This window comes from Myodes glareolus, chromosome 24 (genome assembly GCF_982192425.1).
Source record: "Myodes glareolus chromosome 24, mMyoGla1.1, whole genome shotgun sequence".
Classification (NCBI taxonomy): Eukaryota; Metazoa; Chordata; class Mammalia; order Rodentia; family Cricetidae; genus Myodes; species Myodes glareolus.
Window position 1 is genome coordinate 36,500,607 of NC_142049.1, and position 23,297 is coordinate 36,523,903.

The 23,297-nt window shown below is 37.2% G+C and overlaps 6 non-coding genes across 6 annotated transcripts; all 6 read right to left on the reverse strand.

Annotated features, from left to right (window-relative positions):
• Positions 1 to 769: 769 nt before the first annotated feature.
• On the reverse strand, positions 770 to 835 carry LOC148118096 (small nucleolar RNA SNORD109A). Its single transcript, XR_015736503.1, has one exon. It is a non-coding gene; the product is annotated as a small nucleolar RNA SNORD109A (small nucleolar RNA).
• A 1,245-nt stretch (positions 836 to 2,080) lies between these two features.
• On the reverse strand, positions 2,081 to 2,146 carry LOC148118097 (small nucleolar RNA SNORD109A). The gene has a single exon (XR_015736513.1). It is a non-coding gene; the product is annotated as a small nucleolar RNA SNORD109A (small nucleolar RNA).
• Positions 2,147 to 5,507: 3,361 nt separating this feature from the next.
• Positions 5,508 to 5,573, reverse strand: LOC148118098 (small nucleolar RNA SNORD109A). Its single transcript, XR_015736502.1, has one exon. It is a non-coding gene; the product is annotated as a small nucleolar RNA SNORD109A (small nucleolar RNA).
• A 3,371-nt stretch (positions 5,574 to 8,944) lies between these two features.
• Positions 8,945 to 9,010, reverse strand: LOC148118099 (small nucleolar RNA SNORD109A). The gene has a single exon (XR_015736493.1). It is a non-coding gene; the product is annotated as a small nucleolar RNA SNORD109A (small nucleolar RNA).
• An 8,001-nt stretch (positions 9,011 to 17,011) lies between these two features.
• Positions 17,012 to 17,076, reverse strand: LOC148118100 (small nucleolar RNA SNORD109A). The gene has a single exon (XR_015736507.1). It is a non-coding gene; the product is annotated as a small nucleolar RNA SNORD109A (small nucleolar RNA).
• A 1,975-nt stretch (positions 17,077 to 19,051) lies between these two features.
• LOC148118101 (small nucleolar RNA SNORD109A) lies at positions 19,052 to 19,117 on the reverse strand. The gene has a single exon (XR_015736506.1). It is a non-coding gene; the product is annotated as a small nucleolar RNA SNORD109A (small nucleolar RNA).
• Positions 19,118 to 23,297: the final 4,180 nt, after the last annotated feature.

The following is a 23,297-nucleotide window of genomic DNA, read 5'->3' on the forward strand; positions in this document are numbered from 1 at the left end:
AGAATGAGATGACCATTAGTATGTAGAATTGATACACCATCAAGAGATTAAGATATATTCAGAGACTACACAGTGAAATGGAATAACCCTCACAATAGGGAAATCATCATGCATTCCTGCATACATTGGGAAAGGAATTAAAAAGAATGAATTGAACAATATGGGAAATCATCACATGTTTTTACCTATATTTGGAAAGCAAGAAGATTCGAACACCCTCCAAATTTCTCAGTTGTGCTGGACAGCTGTCCTCCCATCTCCTCTTGCTCTCTTACAAATATAGAAATGTCCTATTCATTGGAGAGGATCATGGAGATTCTCTGGGATGATTTCATTGCTTCCTCCTCTTTTGAGTCTTTCAGTTATGCAATGACCAATAATTTCAAGTCAATGTAACATGTGTGGTTCAGTACATTGCTTTTCATAGGCAAATTATTGAAGCAAACAATTAGACAGTTTTAACATTACAAACTGTTCTTTCCAAAAAATTTAGGAGATCAGAGCTAGGCTGCACTTTCATCTCTTTTTTTTCATAATTTAAGAGTGGTAGCCATGTTCTGAAAACATCACAGTTCTTATACGGCCTCCTATCTGGACCTTAAATTTTCTTTTTTTTCAAAGTTTATTAAATTATGAAAGTTTCCATTTCCGCCCCTCCTCCCAACACCCTCCCACTCTCTCCTCTCCCTCCTCTTCCCTCTCCATCCCTAAGAGCAGTCAGGGCTTCCAGCCCTGTGGGAAGTTCTAGTTCCTCCCCCCTCCCTCCAGTGGACCTCAAATTTTCATAGTCATGAGTCAATGAGCATCCTCAGAGACTTGTTGTCATCATCGATCCAAAGAAGGGAGGTCTTAACCCTTGAGCATTCCAGTGATGTGGGAAAGCAGCAATAGATAGGCTCCTTGCCTGTGAAATATTACTGAGAATAGAGATAGACCCTCAATGCTTACCACTTCTACCAGAAGAAATGGAGATTTTCAGAATTCTATCTGGAACAAAAGAGAAGTAAAACAATCAAGGATGGAATAGTCTAAACAGAAATCTGTCTTCCTTTCTAGCTTCAGCCTGTGCACTCCCAAGATAATACAACATTCCACCACTCTAAAATGAATCCACTGGCATGATACATTATCCCCTCTATTTTACATTGTGTTTCAGTGACTACTTTCCTTCTTGATCGCATCTTCTATATATGCCATTGTATGTAAATTTGAGACAGGGAGATGCAGTTTGGAATTATTTCACTGTGTTACAATAATGACAAATGTACTCTAGCAATAAGAGGACATGGCAGGTATTCCTCATGTAATTTGGTCCTCACGAATTCTGTACCAGGACTCAGAACAAAATAAACATGTGTTAAGCAGGAGGAATCCTGACAATGTGTATGATGTGCATGCCATATGATTTAGATGCTTTATAAATTTATATTGCTTTATAAATGAGAACATATGAAAACATCTTCCTGTATTTTAAGAAGAACTGATTTAGTATGATATAGTTGTTAGTCAGGTCCAAATCTGAAATCAGATAGATGTGATCCACAGACAGTAAGGTCACATTTTGCACACATAACTGATACACCTGCTAAGGAATGTGATAGATTCAGTAAAACATGCTGAAAAGGAATGAAACTAACAATCAGGGTAATTATCACAAGTTTTTCCTGGATTTGGAAAGCACCATGGGTTAACCAGACTTTAAAATTTCTGAGTTAACTGGACAGTAGTCCTCCCATCTTTTCCTGCCATGTTCCCAATGTAGAAATATCCAATTGATCAGAGACGGTCATTGAGGATCTCTGAAATAAATTACTTGCTTCATTCACTTTTGAGTCTTTCATTCAGACATGCACCAGTCCATAATATCAAAGAAATGAAACATAAATGATACTGCAGAGTGTTTTTTAGAGACAAATTATTGAAGCAGAAATATGGAAAGTTTTTGGCACACCACAAAATTGTTCTTCCTCAAAATGTAGGAGACCAAAGCCAGTCTGCATTTTGATATGTCATCCTTGAAAATGGGAGAGTGCTAGTCATGTTCTGGAAAAATCATGATTCTCAAGAGTACCTCTTATCTGGATCTCAGATGGCCATATTCATGAGTCAGTCAGCATCCTCAGAGCATTGTTATCATCATTGATTGATGGAAGTGACCTCTTAACCAATGAGCATTCCAGTGATATGGGAAAGCAGCCATCGATAGGCTCCTTGGCTTGGAAATGGTACATCAGGATTGTGCAGCAGGCTTGATTCTCAAGTTTTATGACAAAGTTCAGAATAGGAAGAGGCAGGGAAAATATTTTGTCCCGTATATTCAAAAACAATTGATATGTATACATACTAATGATATAGTGTGCCAAACATAGTGAAAACAAAGAGAAAAACATCCTGGGTTTTTAAGTGTTTTGATTTTCCTAGAAATGTATCTTCCTTGACAAAACAAAGAAAAGCTTACACCTGAAATTATCTCACCGAAACAGTATTAATTTCAGTGCTGCTTGGACCATTATTTCAATCTTTTTATTGTGTATCTATTACTTAATAATTCAATTCAACTTTATTAAACTTTAATTTGTCACCTAATTGTGGCTTTTCACGTAAAATTCCTTCTAACTGTCTCCAGTGTCTTCATGGGTACTAACTCTGCCCATTTATTTGAAAACATAAATCCTACCTTCCCTAACTAGTTCTGATTTTCATTGCCAAAGCCTCAAACTTGTTCTTAGCCAATAACCAATATAAGAAAACAGAGACAACAGGACACACCAATATTACATTTCATATTTTCGGCAATGTTGTGCTTTTGTCTGTTTGTATGTCTCTTGTCTACCCATGGAGGTGTTGTTTCAGTGGAATGTAGAAAATTACAACTTTAACCTTCATAGTAAAGGAAATATACTGATAAAAATTGACACTTGATAATTAGTCTGCTCTTGGACATCTAGAGAATTTCCCCATTCTCCTCCTTCTCAACCTTTCAGGTAAAATGTTTTTCTGAAAATATATCACACACTACAAGTTTTGAGCCTTTCCCCATGAGAACAGACGAATTAAGGAGACTTGTAGAAGGAAAGCAAAGCAACTAGTCATGAAACTCAGTGGGAGTCACTGAAGAATGCACATCAATACAAGCCAAGGAAGACAAACACTTCAATTACTTTGCCTCGTGCTGGATATCTGCATTCAATGTTAGGTCTATCTCTGCAAGAGACTCAACAGTTTTGAAGAAGAGTTTGTCCAATAGTGTTCAAAGGAAAAAAATAACTAAGGAATGTTGGATTGCATAAAAATGGAACACCATAAATTCACCAACCATCAGAATGATTGAATCTGGATTTGGGTTAAACAATATTTGAAAACCTCTGTCCCAAAAGTGAGGTCATTGAAATCAAGGAAATTCTATGAATGGTAATATTTCCTGACATTTTCACTTCCTGGAGTAGGGAATAGTCCCCTTTTAGACATAGTATACCAAAGGAATGAAGAGCAATAGAATTGACGGTTTGGCCAAGAAACCAAACAAAATGGTCAAGAGAGTGTAATCCAACAAATCATAGTCCTTGAACTCCTGATGTCATAGATGTTGATTTTTAGAAATCCCATATTAGTGACAAATTATTGAGAATACATATAGACCTTCAGTGCTTACCACTTCTACCAAAAGAAGAGTTGATGTTCAGGATTCAATTCTGGAACAAAACAGAAATAAAATTGTCAAGGTTGGAATTGTCTCAAAAGAAATCTGTCTTCCTTGCTAGGCTCAGCATGCTAACAGCCAAGCATATCAAACTTTCCCTTGCCATCAAGTAACACTTCTCGCTTCATACATTCTGCCTTCAATTTTGCATTGTGTTTCAATGACTACAATCCTCCTTCATTGCTTCTTCTAAATGTGCCATTCCATGTACATATGAGACAGAAAGAAACAGATGGAAATTCTATCTGTTTGAAACAATAATGACAGAGGTACTCTATCAATAAGAGGACATGGCAGGTGGATCACACATAAATTGGTCCTCACGACTTCTTTACCAGGACTCAGATGAAAATCGACATGTGCTAAGCAGAAGGACTCCTGACTATATCTATGATTTGTGTGCCATGAGATTTAGATGACTTGGCTATGGAATTAAATGCCTCAATGTGTATTATCTCTGGGTTCATCATGTGAGGCTGAGTGTCCGCTTTGCAAAGCAAGAGCACGAAGAGAATCATAAATGAAAGATGAAAACAAGATGTCATGAAACACCAAGTTATTGTCACACCTAGGGCAATTGCACTTTACACTGACCTGTGTAGTTTCCTTTTATGTAAGGAGCAAAATTTATTACTTTTTTATGAGGTAAATCACTACATGAACTTCAAAGGTGGATTGCAACAGTGAACTCCTTTGTAATTTGTGTTTGAGAATGATGTGTATCATTTCTAGGGCAGGAGAGGTTTTCCATTCAATTTTTTTATCCAGGTACAATGTTGGAGGCGGTGTATATTTCCCCTGAACTTTTGTGAATCCTAAGGATTTTCTTGCAACGTGTGTCCATGAAATAACATATATTTTTTGTTTTCTTTCTTTCTGATAATAAGTGGTTGTATTGAGAATTGCTTGAATTTTCCCCACTACAACAACTAAGAAATTTTGGGTATGTACTGCAATTTTAGGCTCATTGTGGATCTACTTTCCACATTATCTCCTCAGCCTTCCATTTTGGAGTACTGGACTTGAATGAAGTGCTTCTTGAAAGAAGAAATTGGACGAATTGTGCCAACTTGGCAGTTTGTGATTCTGTAAGTTTGCCAATAAATACTAATAATATTCAGAAGGTGCAGGTAAAATTACAGACAAGAATAAAAGCAATGATTGCTTTAAAAATGAGAACACAGGAAAACATCTTCTTGTATTTTGAGAAGAACTGATGATAGTAAGATACGGTTGGTATTCAGGCTTAAATCTGATCCGATGGATGTGGTGAATGGACAGTAAAATCAGCACCTATAACTGATACACATGCTATGCAGAATGATATATTCAGTGAAACATGTTGAAAAGGGATGACACTGGCAATAACAGAATTATCACAATTTTTCCTGGATTTGGAAAGGACAATATGTATACCAGCCCTAAAAATTTCTGAGTTACGGTGGACAGCAGTCCTCCAAAATTTTCTGGCTTCTCTCCCAATGTAGCAATGTCCAATTCATCAGAGAAGATCACAGAGGATCTCTGGGATAATTTCCCTACTTACTCCACTTTTGGATCATTTTTTTCAGGCATGTATCGGTCAATAACTTCAAAGCAATGTAATATGAATGATGCAGTACAGTGCTTTTTAGAGGGGATGAATTGAAACAGACAAATGGAAAGTTTTTGGCACACTACAAAATTGTTCTTACCTCAAAATTAAGGAAACCAAAACTAGTCTACACTTTGATATGTCGTACTTTACAGTGGAAGAATGCTAGCCATGTTCTGGATAAATCATGATTCTCAATAGGACCTCTTATCTGGACCTCAGATAGCTACTTCCATGAGTCAGTCAGTGTCCTCAGAGATTTCTTGTCATCATCGATCCAGACAGGTCAGCTCTTAACCCATAAACATTCCAGTAACGTGAAAGCAGCCATAGCTAGAATCCTTGCATTTGAAAAGGTACATGAGGGTTGTGCAGCAGGATTGATTCTCCAGGTTAACAACAGAGGTACAGAAAAGAAAAGAGCAGACAAATCATTTTGTCCCGTATATTAGAGCACAATTGACATGTCCACATATCAATCATCTAGTGTGCCAAAGATTTTGATAACAAAGAGAAACACATCATGGGTTCTTAGTGTTGTGATATTCCTGAAATCTAGCAACATTAATAAAGGAGACAAAGGTTATACCCGAACTTGTCACTCAGAAATTGAATTAATTCAATCACTGCTTGGACCATCGTCTCTAGCTCATTTTTGTCTTTCTCTTTCATGATAATTTAAAGCTTTTTTATTTCTCTGTAATTTGCCACCTAGCTGCAGTTCATCACATCATATTCCTATCCACTGTAACCAGTATCTCCTTGGGTTCTAACTCTGCTCTCCTTTCTCCCAACATAAATCTTCCCGCCACTCCGTAGCTATGACTCTTATTGCTAGAGGCTCAAATCTGTTCCTACTCTTTTACAATATAAACAAAACAGAGACAGAAGGACCTCCTACAACAAACCCAGTTGCATTTTTTTGCAGTGTTGTTCTTTCTGTGTTATTGTGTCTCTGGACAAGCCATGTAGTGTTGTTTCATTGGAATGTAAAAGATTATAACTTCAAAATTCAAAGTAAGGCATATATTTTATAAGAATTGACTTTTGATAATTTGTCTAATCTTGGACAACTAGAGAATTTCCTCAATCTCCTCTTTGTAAACCTTTCAGGTAAAATGCTTTGCTGAAAATTCTATGGCATACTACAAGTTTAGAGTCTTTCCCCATGAGAACAGTCGAAATAGGAATACCTGTAACATGTAAAGCAAAGCAACTAGACGTGAAGCTCAGAGGGAGTCATTTAAGAATTCACATTAATTTAAGCCAAAGAAACCAAACACTTCAATAGCTTTTACGTGTGCTGAAAATCTGCATTCAAAGATAGGCTCTGTGTTCTGTCTCAGCAAGGAGACTCAACAGTCGGGAAAGAAGAGTGACTTGAATCGGGTTCAAAGAAAAAAAAAACTAGGAATTTTGGGTTGCATGAAAATGGAACATCATAAATTTACCATACATGAGAATGATTGAATGTGGACGTGGGCCCCAAATAGGTATTGGAAATGATCATTTCCATAAGTAGGTTCACTTAAAAGAAGGAAATTCTATGTATGGTGATATTTCTTTACATTTTCACTAACTGGAGTAACAAATCACCCTATTTCGACACAGAACACCAAAGGCCTGAAAAGCAAGATACCTGAGGATTTGGCTAGGAAACCAAAAACCATGGTAAAGAGATTGTAATCCTACAACTTACATTCCTTGAAATCTTGATGTCATAGATGTTGCCTTTTAGAAATCCCAAGTATTAGTGAAAAATTATTGAGAATACCGAAAGACCCTCCATGCTTACCAATTCTTCCAAGAAGAAGTGGTCATGTTGGATTCTATTCTGGAACAGAAGAGAAATAAAATTACTGTGGATGGAATAGTCTCACCAGAAATCTGTCTTCCTTACTCACCGTACCCTGCTAACTGCCAAGCATATCCAACATCACATGCCTTAAAATAACACCACTGGCATCATACATTTCCCCTTAACTTTTAATTGTGTTTTAATGACTACCCTTCTTTCTGACTGCTTCTTCTAAATGTGCCATTCGATGTAGATTTGAGACGGAAAGAAGGTGTTGGGAATTGTTTCTCTTACATACAAAAATGACAAATGAACTCTATCAATAAGAGGACATGGCTCGTATATCTCATATTAATTGGTCCTCATGAATTTTTTACCAAGTCTCCGAAGAAAATGAAGCTGTGTAAACCAGGAGGAGTTCTCATTATATCTATGATGTGGGTGCCAAGTGATTCAGATGACTTGGCCAAGGAAGTAATTGCTTTAATGGTTCCTCTTTGGGTTTATCACGTGAGGCTGTATGTCTCTCTTTCAAAGCAAGAGCATCAAGAATGTCATGGAATGATGAAGAAACCAAGATGTAATGCAAAGCCCAGATATTGTCAGACATTGGGCAATTGCACTTTCTGCTAAGCTGCGTCAGTTTCTTTTAATGTAAGGAGCAAAAGTGTTATTTCTCTTTTATAAGATAAATAACTCCATGAACTTCAAAGGCAGATTGCAACAGTGAACTCCATTTGGAATTTGAGTTTGACAATGATGTATATCTTTTCCAGAACAGGAGAGGATCTCAATTCAATCCACGTGCAATGTTGGAGGTGGTGTTTATTTCACCTGATCTACTGTGGACCCGAAAGATTTTCATTCACCTTGTGTCCAAGAAATATATATTCCTTTGCTTTGTTTTCTTTAGGATGCTAATTGATTCTTTAGGGAAGTGCTTGATTTCACCCACTCACAATTGAGTAATTTAGAGTATCTATGAAATTTTATGCTCCTGGAGGATCTGCTTCCCCCATGATCTCCTCAACCTTCCAGCTAGGAGTAATGGATCTGAATGACGTACTTCTTGAAAGAAGGAATTCGACCTATGCGCCATCTGTGCAGTTTGCAAATCTATCAGAGTGCGTATATATCCGAGTTGTATTCAGATACTGCAGGTCATATTTACAGACAAGCCTTACAGCAAAGACGACTTTCTAAACGAGATCATAGGGAAACATCTTCTTGCATTTTAAGAAGACCTCATGATGGTATCATGTGCTTGGTTTTCAGGTCCAAATCTGAAACCTGATAGGCGTGGTGAACAGACAACACAAAACTAATACACTGCTAAAGAGTATGATAGATTCAGCAAAACCTATCATGTGGTATGTGGAAACTAACATGTTCAAAAGAAATGACACTCATTATACGGGAAATTATCACACGTGTTTCCTGGATTTGCAAAGGACCATGTGTGCACCAGCGTTCAAAATTTCTAAGCTGTGGTGGACAGCAGTCCTCACATGTTTTCTTGCCGCTCTCCCAATGTCGCAATATCCAATTTATCAGAGAAGATCATGGAGGTTTCCGGGATAATTTCCCTGCTTCGTTCACTTTTGTGTCCCTCCTTCAAGCATGCATCAGTCCATCACTTCAAAGCAATGTGACATGAAGGATGGAGTAAAGTGCTTTTTAGAGGCAAATTATTCAAACATAAATGGAAAAATTTTGGCACACTACAAAATTGTTTTTTCCTCAAAACATAGGAAACAAAAGCCAGTCTGCACTTTGATATGTCGCCCTTGAAAAAGGAAAAGTGCTATCCATGTTCTGGAAAAATCAGGGTTCTCAAGAGGACCTCTTATCTGGACCTCAGATTGCCATTTGTATGAGTCAGTCATCGTCCTCAGAGACTTCTTGTCATCATCGATCCAGAGAAGCCAGCTCTTAACCCATGAGCCCTCCAGTGACATGGGAAGGCAGCCATAGATAGGCGTCATGAATTTGCAAAGGTACACGAGGGTTGTGCAGCAGGCTTGATTCTCAAGTTTTATGACAGAGGTACAGATTAGGAGAGAGCAGATAAATTATTTTCTCCCGTATACTCGAGCACAAGTGACATGTCCACAAATCAATCATCTAGTGTGCCAAAGATGCTGATAACAAAGAGAAAGACATCATGGGTTCTAACTGTTGTGATTTTCCTGAAATCTAGCATAATTAATAAAATGAGACAAAGCTTACAACTGAACTTATCACTCAGAAATTGAATTAATTCAATCACTGCTTGGACCATCATCTCTAGCTGTTTTCTGTCTATCTCTTCCCTAATGATTTAAACCTTTTTTTAAATTTCTCTGTAATTTGTCACCTAGCTGTGGATCTTCACATAAAATTCCTATCCACTGTCTCCAGTGTCTCCTTGGGTTCTATCTCTGCCCTTCTTTCTCCCAACATAAATCTTCCCAGCACTCCCTAGTTCTGACTCTTATTGCCAGAGGCTCAAATCTGTTCCTATTCTTTAAGAATGTAAGCAAAACAGAGACAGAAGGACCTCCCGCAACAAACCCAGTTGCCTTTTTTTGCAGTGTTGTTCTTTCTGTGTTTGTTTCTCTCTGGACACACCATGTTGTGTTGTTTCATTGGAATGTAAAAGATTATAGCTTCAAACTTCAAAGTAAAGCATATGTTTTGTCAGAATTGACTTGATAATTTGTCTGATCTTGGACATCTAGAGAATTTCCTCATTCTCCTCTTTGTCAACCTTTCAGGTAAAATGCTTTGCTGAAAATTCTATGGCATACTACAAGTTTTGAGTCTCTCCCCATGAGAACAGTCGAATTAGGAATACCTGTAACATGTCAAGCAAAGCAACTAGACGTGAAGCTCAGAGGGAGTCATTTAAGAATTCACATTAATTCAATCCAAAGAAACCAAACACTTCAATTGCTTTTCCATGTGCTGAATATCTGCATTTAAGGATAGGCTCTGTGTTCTGTCTCAGCAAGGAGACTCAACAGTCGGGAAAGAAGGGTTACTTGAATCGGGTTCAAAGAAAAAAAAAACTAGGAATTTTGGGTTGCATGAAAATGGAACATCATCAATTTACCATACATGAGAATGATTGAATGTGGACGTGGGCCGAAGAGGTATTGGAAATGATCCTTCCCACAAGTGAGGTCACTTAAAAGAAGGAAATTCTATGTATGGTCATATTTCCTTACATTTTCACTAACTGGAGTAGGGAATCGCCCTCTTTAGACACAGAATACCAAAGGCCTGAAAAGCAAGATACCTGAGGATTTGGCTAAGAAACCAAAAACCATGGTCAAGAGATTGTAATTCTAAAAATTATAGTCCTTGAGGTCTTGAAGTAATTGATGTTGACTTTTAGAAATCCCATGTATCAGTGAAACATTATTGAGAATACCGAAAGACCCTCCATGCTTACCAATTCTTCCAGGAAGAAGTGGTCATGTTGGATTCTATTCTGGAACAGAAGAGAAATAAAATTACTGTGGATGGAATTGTCTCACCAGAAATCTGGCTTCCTTGCTCACCATACCCTGCTCACTGATTTTTTCTGATGCTGGTCATTTTTTCTGATGCTGTCTGTTTTATATCTGATAGCACACCAAATCTGTTTTAAGAAGTATGAGTCCTGACAGTATCTTTGATGTTGTAGTCATGTCTTTAAGAAAAAACATGGTTGGGCAAATAGTTCCTTTGATGTATATCATCTTCTGGTTTATCATGTGAGAATGCTTTTTACCCAGCACACCAACAGCATTATGGAATAAAAGACAAGGCAGAGACATCCATTATAAAGCAGACAATGTCTGGGCCTAGGGCAATTCCACTTAAATTTGAGATATTTAATATTCTTCAATATGTTACCTGTGATATACTTATTTCTCTGAAGTATACAAAATGATAACATTAATTAAACTGGTGGATGACAAAACGATGCTTTTTTTCTAACTTCTGTTTTGGAATTATGTATGTCATTTCTAGACTAGAAGGTATTCTTTATTCCAATTTCTTTTCCATGTACAATATTGGTGATGGTAGACATTCACCTGATCTTTTGTGAACCTTAGTATTTTCTTTCATCATGCCGTTGTGTTATATGAATTCTAACTCTGAAATATTTTCTGTTTGATGGGAATTGACAATTGTCTATATTCTGTCAATTATATTATAAATAAATGGTTATTGTTCAGTAGTCAGGCAGGAAGTATAGGTGGGACAACCAGACTGGAAGTAGAGGCCTCTCAGGTAGAACAGGAGATTTTTGGAAAGAGTGAAGCTCCTTCTTCAGTCCTGCACATAAACAGTAGAAGGAAGTTTGACCTGTTCTCTTGAAAAAGGTACCGAGCCAGTTGGCTAACATATAGTAGAATAATGGTCAAATACAAGTTATGAGAGTTAATAAGAAACCTGAGCTATTGGGCCAGTCTTTTTATGATTAATGTAAAACTCTGTGTAATTTCCCTGGGACTTAACAACTGTGGGTACCAGACAGGACTGAAACACCAAGAAAAATGGCCTCATGTTAAAAATGGTGCCCACTGTGTTTACAACTACATCCACATAAAGCCTGACAGAGTGTGGGAAGTAATTCTAGACAGAAAAGAATAGAGTTAAGCATGATCATTAATAGCAACATTTTCTCAGATGGACCTGGTGGCTAGAGGCTATCACTCTCATTTAAGAGAGGCTTTCTGACTTATCAATAGCTGGAAAACCTTGCAACGCTTTTAAGAGGTACAGCCCCAAAACACTTAAATGGTTTTGATGAAGTGCTGACCACATGATTTTGGTTTTCAGTCCCAACAGAAAAAGCTGTCCTGTTTTAAAATGCCATCTTTCGATTTGATGCTAGCTGTCGGCTTGCTGTATATTGCTTTTATTATATTAGGTATGATCCTTGTATCCCCAGTCTCTCCAACACCTTTATCATAAATGGGTGTTGAATTTTGTCAAATGCTTTTTCAGCATCCAATGAAATGATCATATGGTTATTTTCTTTCAGTTTATTTATATGATGGATTACATTGATAGATTTGCGTATGTTGAACCATCACTGCATCTCTGGGATGAAGCCTACTTGATCATAATGGATAATTTTTCTAATGTGTTCTTGGATTCGGTTTGCCAGTATTTTATTGAGAATTTTCACATCGATGTTCATGAGTGAGATTGGCCTGTAATTCTCTTTCTTGATTATGTCTTTGTGTGGTTTTGGTATTAGGGTGACTGTAGCTTCATAAAAGGAGTTTGGCAGTGACTCTTCTGTTTCTATATTGTGTAATACATTAAGGAGTATAGATATTAGCTCTTCCTGGAAGTTCTGGTAGAATTATGCATTGAAACCATCTGGTCCTGGGCTTTTATTGGTAGGGAAATTTTTGATAACAGTTTCTAATTCTCACGACTAACAGGTCTATTTAGATTGTTCACCTGTTCTTGGTTCAGACAGGACAAACAGGGAGTAATTAGAGGTGGTTCAATGAGAAGAGGAGAATTCTGGGAGGAGTGAAGCTCTTTCTGCAATTGTGCCAAGACAGAGAAGAAGAAAGATGTGTCCGATCCTGTGGAAAAACGTACCAAGCCATGTGGTTAACATACATTAGAATAAAAGGCTAATATAAGTTTTAAAAATAAGAAGCTTGAATTAAAGGACCAATCAGTTTATACTGAATGTAGACCTCTGTGTCATTTCTTTTGGACTTAATGACTAAGGAAACAGAGAGGACAGGAAACCAAATAAGTAGGACCTCATGTTACAGAGGAGGACTGAATGTGTCTAAGATGTAGCTCTCATATCTTTAAAAAGACATGCGTAAGCAAATAATTCCCTTGATGTTCATCATCTTCTGATTAATCATCTGAGAATGTTTTTCATCTTAGCACAAAAACAACATTATGTAATGAATATGAAACAGAGACATCCTTCAAAATGCAGAATATCTGGGCCTTGGCAATACCACTTAATCCTGAGAAGGGTAATATCTTTGAATATAGAACATGTGGAATACTTGTACTCAAACCTATGGGACAATATGAAAGCACTGCTAAGAGGACAGTTCATAGCTCTAAGTGCCCATGTTGAAAAAAAATGGAGAAATTTCACATTAGAGACATAACAGTGCAGCTGAAAACTCTAGAAAAAAAAGCAGCAGACTCACCCAGGTAGTAGAATTGATACACCATCCAGGGAATATGACTTTTTCAGAGACAACAAAGGGAAAAGGAATGACTATCACAATATGGGAAATCATCATGCATTTTTACCTCACTGGAATAGAAACAGGAGTCTTAAAGCCCTTCAAATTTATCAGCTATGGTAGGCAGGTGTCCTTTCAACACTTCTTGTCCTCATCCCAATGTAGATATATCAAATTCATCAGAGAGGATCACTGAGATTCTCTGTGATGAATTCAGTGCTTCCACCTCTTTTGAGTCTTGCTTTCAGTCATGTAACAGTAAATGAATTCAAATAAATGTACACTCTCGGGTTTACCTTGGTGCTTTTCTGTTTTAGAGTATGAATGCAAAGAGCACAAGAGTTTTGGCATACTCCAAATTGCTCTTCTCTCTTAATTTAGGAGATCAAAGTCACTCTGCACTGTAACTGTCTTCCTTCAAAAGAAAAGAATACTAGCCATGTTCAGGAAGTACCATAGTTCTCCAAATGTTCTCTTATCTGGACTTCAACAGAGAGATATTTCAGTAAATCAGCATTTTCAGAACCCTTTTGTCATCATCAATCCTAATAAGGCAGCTCTTAACACATGAACATTTCCAGTGATTCCTGGAAAGCATCTATGGCTAGACTCTTTGGCTTTGAAGAGCAAGACTAGAATTGGGCAGCAAGCTATTTTAACAGGATATCAACTGAGATAATGCACCAAGGAGATCATGAAGAAGTTTACTCTGACAATTTAGAGCCCATTTTACATCAGCAAATATCAATACTCTATTGTGTCACAGAAACTGATAACTGATATAAACACATCATGAATTTTTACAAGTTGAATTTAATCCTGACAAATAGATTACTGGACAAAAAGAAGAAAATTATAAAAAAAATGCACCAAAATAGGGAGGACACTAATTTCATATCTTTTAAAGGGCAAAAATTTCAAATTAAATTTTATGTTTGTTGTCAGGTTTTGTATATTTCTGTGTATCTTTTAACATCATGGTCTTTTATTACATTAGAATTTACAAACGTTCAACTCTAAGCTTCCATATATGATAAATATTATACAGGAATTGACCCTTGATAATTTTTCTGAGGTTTGGAATCCAGAGCTGTGCCACATCTTCCTATTTTACAGATTTCAGGTAAAATGCTTTCTGCAAAACATACACAATAAATGGTAAGTTTGAGAGGCTCTCCATGAAAACAGGCATGCTCAGATGCACCAGTCATTTATAAAGCTCATGAAATCAATGTGAACCTAAGATAGAGACATTTCAGTATACATATAAATTCAAGTCATACTAGCCAAAACACTTACGTTGCTTCTAGATGTGCTAGGGAATCTACATTCAATAGTGGTCTCTGCTGCAATTCTCAGAGAGAGACCTGCCCTCAAAATGGTGAAAAGTAGTGTTGGGTGAATGGAGGTCAGGTGAAAAACCGATGGAATCATGGACTGCATGAAAATTAAACATCTAAAATTTACCATATATCAGAAAGTTTGAAAACGATGGTGGTTTGAAAAAATTACAGAACAAACTTCACACACCTGAGGTTCATGAAATTTAAAAATATAGCATCAATGGTAATAATTCTGCAATTTTTCACAAGCTGGAGAAAGGAATGTTCATCTATGAGTCCTATTACAGCAAAGACTGAAGAGTGATAAACATGAGGAACTTTGCAGGATCAAAACAGAATGGTCAAGAGTATTGATCTATAAAACATATTTTGTGAAATCCTGAAGTTATTGATGTTACCTTTTAGAAACCCCCAGTCTTAGCAAAACTGTATTTGAGACAAGAAATAGAGACTTGATGCTTACCATTTCTGCCTGATGAATAAGAAGACCTTCAGGAGTCTATGCTGTCACAGTAGAGAAAGAAAAGTTATCACAGATCCTAAGTTCTCCAGACAATTCTTTCTGCTTAATAGTGACACTATGCAGACTATCTCTCATAGCCAGCCTTTCCAACCAACACATCCTTGTTTCTTTCCTTCTGATATCTTTCCTGTCTTACAATGACACCCTTTCTTCTTGATTGTTTCTACTAAAGCTGCCACTCTCCGTCCTTTATATAATAATAAAAGTGAGAGACAATTGTTTTCACTTTGATATAATAGTAGCAGATGTACTCTAGTGTGGAGAGGAGATGGCACATATATCTAATATTCTTTTGGCCTGATGAGTTCTATTCCACATCTCACAGCACACTGAATCTATTTTGAGTAGGAGGAGGCCTGACAGTATGTATGATGTTGTTGTCATGTCTTCAAGAAGACATGGCTGAGCAAATAATTTTCTTGATATGTATCATATTCTGGTTCATCATTTGAGAATGTTTTTCACCCTAGCATAGTAATAGTTTTATGGAATGAAAAATGAAACAGAGACATTCTTCAAAATTCTGATAATATATGTAGTTTTGGCAATTCCACATAATCCCTAGAAGGGAAATATCTTTGAATATATAACACTTGGAAATCTTATTTCCCTGAAGTACAGGACATGATAACATGAATTAACTGTTGGATCGCAATCAGGAATTCCTTGTCTAACTTCTGTTTTTCAATGGTGTATGTCATTTTTAGTCCAGCAGGTGTCTCCAGTCAAATTCCATAACATGTGCAATATTGGTGTTTATAGACATTGACCTGATCTTTCATGAAACCTAAAAATTTTCTTTTATCATGTCTCTGTCTTATATGAAATTGATCTCTTTATTATTTTCTAATAGATGGGAATTGTTTGCTCTTTGAAGTGTTTGCCTTCATACCTGTTACACTTGAAGATGCTGGATTTCTACTCCATTATTTATGCTTCTGTGTTCATGCCTCACTTTTTTTTCATGAGCTGAGTGTTTTCTAGGCATTGATGTGAACAAAATTCTTGTGTCAAGTTGGAAATATATTTATGTGCCAGTTACACACCTTGTGAATTTCTCAGAATTCACAGAAATAAAAACAATGGAAACAACTTGAAGGTCACAGTCACAGACCAGTATTAAAACAAACACTGGTTTTTATGGGACCTAACCAAAAATTCCTCTCACATTTGAATAAGAAATTATGATTTGAACATACATTTTCTGAGCATATCTATATCTGAAAGCATCTTGAGAAAATGCATTGAGAATGAGATGACCTTTATTATGTAGAATTGATACACCATCAAGAGATTAAGATATATTCAGAGACTACACAGTGAAATGGAATGACCCTCACAATAGGGAAATCATCATGCATTCCTGCATACATTGGGAAAGGAATTAAAAGGAATGAATTGAACAATATGGGAAATCATCACATGTTTTTACCTATATTTGGAAAGCAAGAAGATTCGAACACCCTCCAAATTTCTCAGTTATGCTGGACAGCTGTCCTCCCATCTCCTCTTGCTCTCTTGCAAATATAGGAATGTCCTATTCATTGGAGAGGATCATGGAGATTCTCTGTGATGATTTCATTGCTTCCTCCTCTTTTGAGTCTTTCAGTTATGCAATGGCCAATAATTTCAAGTCAATGTAACATGTGTGGTTCAGTACATTGCTTTTCATAGGCAAATTATTGAAGCAAACAATTAGACAGTTTTAACATTACAAACTGTACTTTCCAAAAAATTTAGGAGACCAGAGCTAGGCTGCACTTTCATCTCTTTTTTCATAATTTAAGAGTGGTAGCCATGTTCTGAAAACATCACAGTTCTTAGAGGGCCGCCTATCTGGACCTCAGATGGCATAGTCATGAGTTGATCAACGTCCTCAGAGACTTCTTGTCATCATCGATCCAGAAAAGGGAGCTCTTAACCCATGAGCATTCCAGTTATGTGGGAAAGCAGCGATAGATAGGCTCCTTGCCTGTGAAATATAATTGAGAATAGAGATTGACCCTCAATGCTTACCACTTCTACCAGATGAAACAAAGATTTTCAGAATTCTATCTGGAACAAAAGAGAAATAAAACTATCAAGGATGGAATTGTCTAAGCAGAAATCTATCTTCCTTTCTAGCTTTAGCCTGTGCACTCCCAAGATAATACAACATTCCACCACTCTAAAATGAATCCACTGGCATGATACATTATCCCCTCTATTTTACATTGTGTTTCAGTGACTACTTTCCTTCTTGATCGCATCGTCTATATATGCCATTGTATGTACATTTGAGACAGGGAGATGCAGTTTGGAATTATTTCACTATGTTACAACAATGACAGATGTACTCTAGCAATAAGAGGACATGGCAGGTATTCCTCATGTAATTTGGTCCTCAGAATTCTGCACCAGGACTCAGAACAAAATAAACATGTGTTAAGCAGGAGGAATCCTGACGATGTCTATGATGTGCATGCCATATGATTTAGATGATTGTCCAAGGAATTAATTGCCTCCATATGTATCATCTTTGGGTATATCATGTGAGGCTGTGTATCTCTTTTTCAAAGCAAGCACATCAATAAAATCATGGAATGAAAGATGAAACCAAGATGTCATACAATAATCCAGATATTTTCAGATCTTGGGACACTGCAATTTCTGCTGAGCTATGTAGGCTCATTGATATGTATGGAGCAAAAAGGTTTTTACAATTTAAGAAGTAAATAACTTCATGAACTTCAAGTGTAGATTGCAACATTGAATTCCTCCTGTAATTTGTGTTTGAGAAAGATGTATTTCATTTCTATACCAGGAGAGATTTTCCATTCAATTTCACTATCCAGGTACAAAGTTGAAGGCTATGTATATTTCACCTGATCTACTGGGGATGCTAAGATTTTTCAGTCACCTAGTGTCCTTGAAATATAATATATTTCTTTCCTTTCTTTTCTTTCTGATGGTAATTTGTTGTAGATGGAAGTGCTTGATTTCATTCCATTACAATTGAAAAAAGTATGGTATCAACTGCAGTTTTATGCTCTTTGTGGATCTGCTTCCCACATTATCTCCTCAGTCTTCAGTTTTGGAGTAATGTATCTGAATGAAGTGATTTTTGAGAGACTGAAATGGGTATATAAACCAACTGGGCAGTTTGTGAATATCTCAGCTTTCTTATAAATCTAAATAATATGCAGATACTGCAGGGCATATTTACAAACAAGCATTACAGCAAAGACTGCTTTATAAATGAGAACTATGGAAACATCTTCTTGTATTTTAAAAGGAACTGATTTAGTATGATATATTTGTTAGTCAGGTCCAAATCTGAAATCTGATAGATGTGATCCACACATAGTAAGGTCACTTTTTGCACACATAACTGATATACCTGCTAAGGAATGCGATAGATTCAGTAAAACATGCTGAAAAGGAATGAAACTAACAATAAGGGTAATTATCACAAGTTTTTCCTGGATTTGGAAAGCACCATGGGTTGACCAGACTTCAAAATTTCTGAGTTATAGTGGACATCAGTCCTCCCATCTTTTCCTGCCACATTCCCAATGTAGAAATATCTAATTGATCAGAGACGGTCATGGAGGATCTCTGGGATAAATTACTTGCTTCATTCACTTTTGGGTCTTTCATTAAGACATGCACCAGTCCATAATATCAAAGAAATGAAACATAAATGATGCCTCAGAGTGTTTTTTAGAGACAAATTATTGAAGCAGAAATATGGAAAGTTTTTGGCACACCACAAAATTGTTCTTCCTCAAAATTTAGGAGACCAAAGTCGGTCTGCATTTTGATATGTCATACCTGAAAATGGAAGAGAGCTAGTCATGTTTTGGAAAAATCATGGTTCTCAAGAGGACCTCTTATCTGGATCTCAGATAGCCATATATATGAGTCAGTCAGTGTCCTCAGAGCATTGTTATCATCATTGATTCATGGAAGTTACCTCTTAATCAATGAGCATTCCAGTGACATGGGAAAGCAGCCATAGATAGGCTCCTTGGCTTTGAAATGGTATATCCTGATTGTGCAGCAGGCTTGATTCTCAAGTTTTATGACAAAGGTTCAGAATAGGAAGAGGCAGAGAAAATATTTTGTCCCGTATATTCAAAAACATTTGATATGTACACATACTAATGATATAGTGTGCCAAACATACTGAAAACAAAGAGAAGGACATCATGGGTTTTAAGTGTTTGATTTTCATAGAAATGTATCTTCCTTGACAAAACAAAGAAAAGCTTACACCTGAAATTATCTCACCAAAACAGTATTAATTTCAGTGCTGCTTGGACCATTATTTCAATCTTTTTATTGTATATCTATTTCTTAATAATTCAATCCAATTTTATTAAACTTTAATTTGTCACCTAATTGTGGCTTTTCATGTAAACTTCCTTCTAACTGTCTCCAGTGTCTCCATGGGTACTAACTCTGCCTTTCTACCTGAAAACATAAATCCTTCCTTTTCTAACTAGTTCTAATTTTCATTGCCAAAGCCTCAAATATGTTCTTAGCCAATAACCAATATAAGAAGATAGAGACAACAGGACCTCCCACACCAAATTTACATTTCATATTTTTGGCAATGTTGTGCTTTGTCTGTTTGTGTGTCTCTTGTCACCCCATGGAGGTGTTGTTTCATTGGAATGTAGAAAATTATGACTTTAACCTTCAAAGTAAAGTAAATATACTGATAAGAATTGACACTTGATAATTAGTCTGATCTTGGACATCTAGGTAATTTCCTCATTCTCCTCCTTTTCAACTTTTCAGGTAAAATGTTTTTCTGAAAATATACCACAAACTACAAGTTTTGAGTCTCTCCCCATGAGAGCAGATGAATTAAGGAGACTTGTAGAAGGAAAGCAAAGCAACTAGTCATGAAACTCAGTGGGAGTCACTGAAGAATTCACATCAATACAAGCCAAGGAAGACAAACACTTCAATTACTTTGCCTCGTGCTGAATATCTGCATTCAATGTTAGGTCTATCTCTGCAAGAGACTCAACAGTTTTGAAGAAGAGTTTGTCCAATAGTGTTCAAAGGAAAAAAATAACTAAGGAATGTTGGATTGCATAAAAATGGAACACCATAAATTCACCAACCATCAGAATGATTGAATCTGGATTTGGGTTAAACAATATTTGAAAACCTCCTTCCCAAAAGTGTGGTCACTTAAATCAAGGAAATTCTATGAATGGTAATATTTCCTTACATTTTCACTTCCTGGAGTAGGGAATAGTCCCCTTTTAGACATAGTATACTAAAGGAATGAAGAGCAATAGAATTGACAGTTTGGACAAGAAACCAAACAAAATGGTCAAGAGAGTGTAATCCAACAAATCATAGTCCTTGAACTCCTGATGTCAAGGTGTTGATTTTTAGAAAATTCATATTAGTGACAAATTATTGAGAATACATATAGACGCTCAGTGCTTACCACTTCTACCGGAAAAAGAGTTGATGTTCAGGATTCAATTCTGGAACAAACAGAAATAAAATTATCAAGGTTGGAATTGTCTCAAAATTAATCTGTCTTCCTTACTAGCCTCAGCATGCTAACAGCCAAGCATATCAACCTTTCCCTTGCCATCAAGTAACACTTCTCGCTTCATACATTCTGCCTTCAATTTTGCATTGTGTTTCAATGACTACAATCCTCCTTTATTGCTTCTTCTAAATGTGCCATTCCATGTACATTTGAGACAGAAAGAAGCAGATGGAAATTCTATCTGTTTGAAACAATAATGACAGAGGTACTCTATCAATAAGAGGACATGTCAGGTAGATCACACATAAATTGGTCCTCACGACTTCTTTACCAGGACTCAGATGAAAATCGACATGTGCTAAGCAGGAGGATTCCTGACTATATCTATGATTTGTGTGCCATGAGATTTAGATGACTTGGCTATGAAATTAAATGCCTCAATGTGTATTATCTCTGGGTTCATCATGTGAGGCTGAGTGTCCGCTTTGCAAAGCAAGAGCACGAAGAGAATCATGAATGAAAGATGAAAACAAGATGTCATGAAACACCAAGTTATTGTCACACCTTGGGCAATGGCACTTTCCCCTGACCTGTGTAAGTTCCTTTTTATGTAAGGAGCAAAATTTATTACTTTTTAATGTAGTCAATCACTACATGAACTTCAAAGGTGGATTGCAACAGTGAACTCCTTTGTAATTTGTGTTTGAGAATGATGTGTATCATTTCTAGGGCAGGAGAGATTCTCCAATCAATTTTTTTTTATCCAGGTACAATGTTGGAGGTAGTGTATATTTCCCCTGATCTTCTGTGAATCCTAAGGGTTTTCTTGCAACGTGTGTCCATGAAATAACATATATTTTTTGTTTTCTTTCTTTCTGATAATAAGTGGCTGTATTGAGAATTGCTTGAATTTTCCCCACTACGACAACTGAGAAATTTTGGGAATGTACTGCAATTTTAGGCTCATTGTGGATCTACTTTCCACATTATCTCCTCAGCCTTCCATTTTGGAGTACTGGACTTGAATGAAGTCCTTCTTGAAAGAAGAAATTGGACGAATTATGCCAACTTGGCAGTTTGTGATTCTCTAAGTTTGCCAATAAATACTAATAATATTCCGAATGTGCAGGTAATATTACAGACAAGAATAACAGCAATGATTGCTTTAAAAATGAGAACACAGGAAAACATCTTCTTGTATTTTGAGAAGAACTGATGATAGTAAGATATGGTTGCTATTCAGGTGTAAATCTGATCCGATGGATGTGGTGCATGGACAGTAAAATAAGCACATACAACTGATACACCTGCTAAGCAGAATGATATATTCAGTGAAACATGTTGTATGTACTCACTCATAAGTGGTTTCTAGCCATAGTTAAAGGTCTTTGAGTCTATAATCGGGGATCCTAGAGAAGCAGAATAAGAAGGTGAACCTGAAGAAAATCATATAGTTATCCTTCTGGATATTAGAAATAGGCAAGATTGCCAGGCAAACTGGGGTGCACGGGGGGTGGGGGTAGAAGTACAGGGAGATGGTTAGGGAGAGGTGGAGGATCGGGGATGGAATAGGGGAATGGGAGGGGGGAGGGAGGAAGGATGGTTATGGGAGCAGGGAAGTCTATATCTCAACTAAGGGAGCCATTTTAGGGTATGCAAGAGATTTGATTCTGGAGGGGTTCCCAGGCCCAAGGAGAGGTCCCAAGATTGTACTCTGGGCAGCAGAGGAGAGGGTGCCTGAACTGGCCGTGGCCCATAACCATACTGATGGATATTTTGCATATCACCACAGAACCTTCATATGGCGATGGATGGAGATAGAGACAGAGACCCACATTAGAACACTAGAATTAACTCCCTATGCCCAAATGAGAAGCAGAGGGAGGGAGATCGTGAACAAGGAAGGCAAAATCAGAGGGGGCTTTCATCTGACGATGGATGGAGATAGAAACGGAGACCCACATTGGAGCACTGAAAGTCAGGACCGCGAAGGGTCCGTTAACCCACTGATACAAGGGGTCTGATCGAATGAGAGCTCACCAAGACCAGGTGGACTGGGACTAAACGAGCATGAGATCAAACCGGACTCTCTGAATGTGGTTGACATGCGGGCTGACTGAGCCTCCAAGGTCCAAATGAAGACTAAGAAGCCATTGACAATGGCACTGGGTCTTGTTTCGTCTGCATGGACTGGTTTTTGGGATACTGGCCTGTCTGGATGCTCACCTTCCTGGACCTGGAGGGAGGAGGGAGGAACTTGGATTTTCCACAGGGCAGGAAAACCTGAGTGCTCTTGGTAATGGTGAGGGAGGAGGAGAGGGAGTAGGGAGAGTGGGGAGAGGGGGAGGGTATTGGAAGGAGGGGAGGAAGTGGAAAGAGTACTTTCAGATACTTGAATAAACAAGTCTAATGGAAAAAAAATAAATCCTACATAATAAAAAAAAGAAAAGGGATGACACTGACAATAACAGAATTATCACAATTTTTCCTGGATTTGGAAAGGACAATGTGTACACCACCCCTAAAAATTTCTGAGTTATGGTGGAAAGCAGTCCTCCCATCTTTTCTGGCTTCTCTCCCAATGTAGCAATGTCCAATTCATCAGAGAAGATCACAGAGGA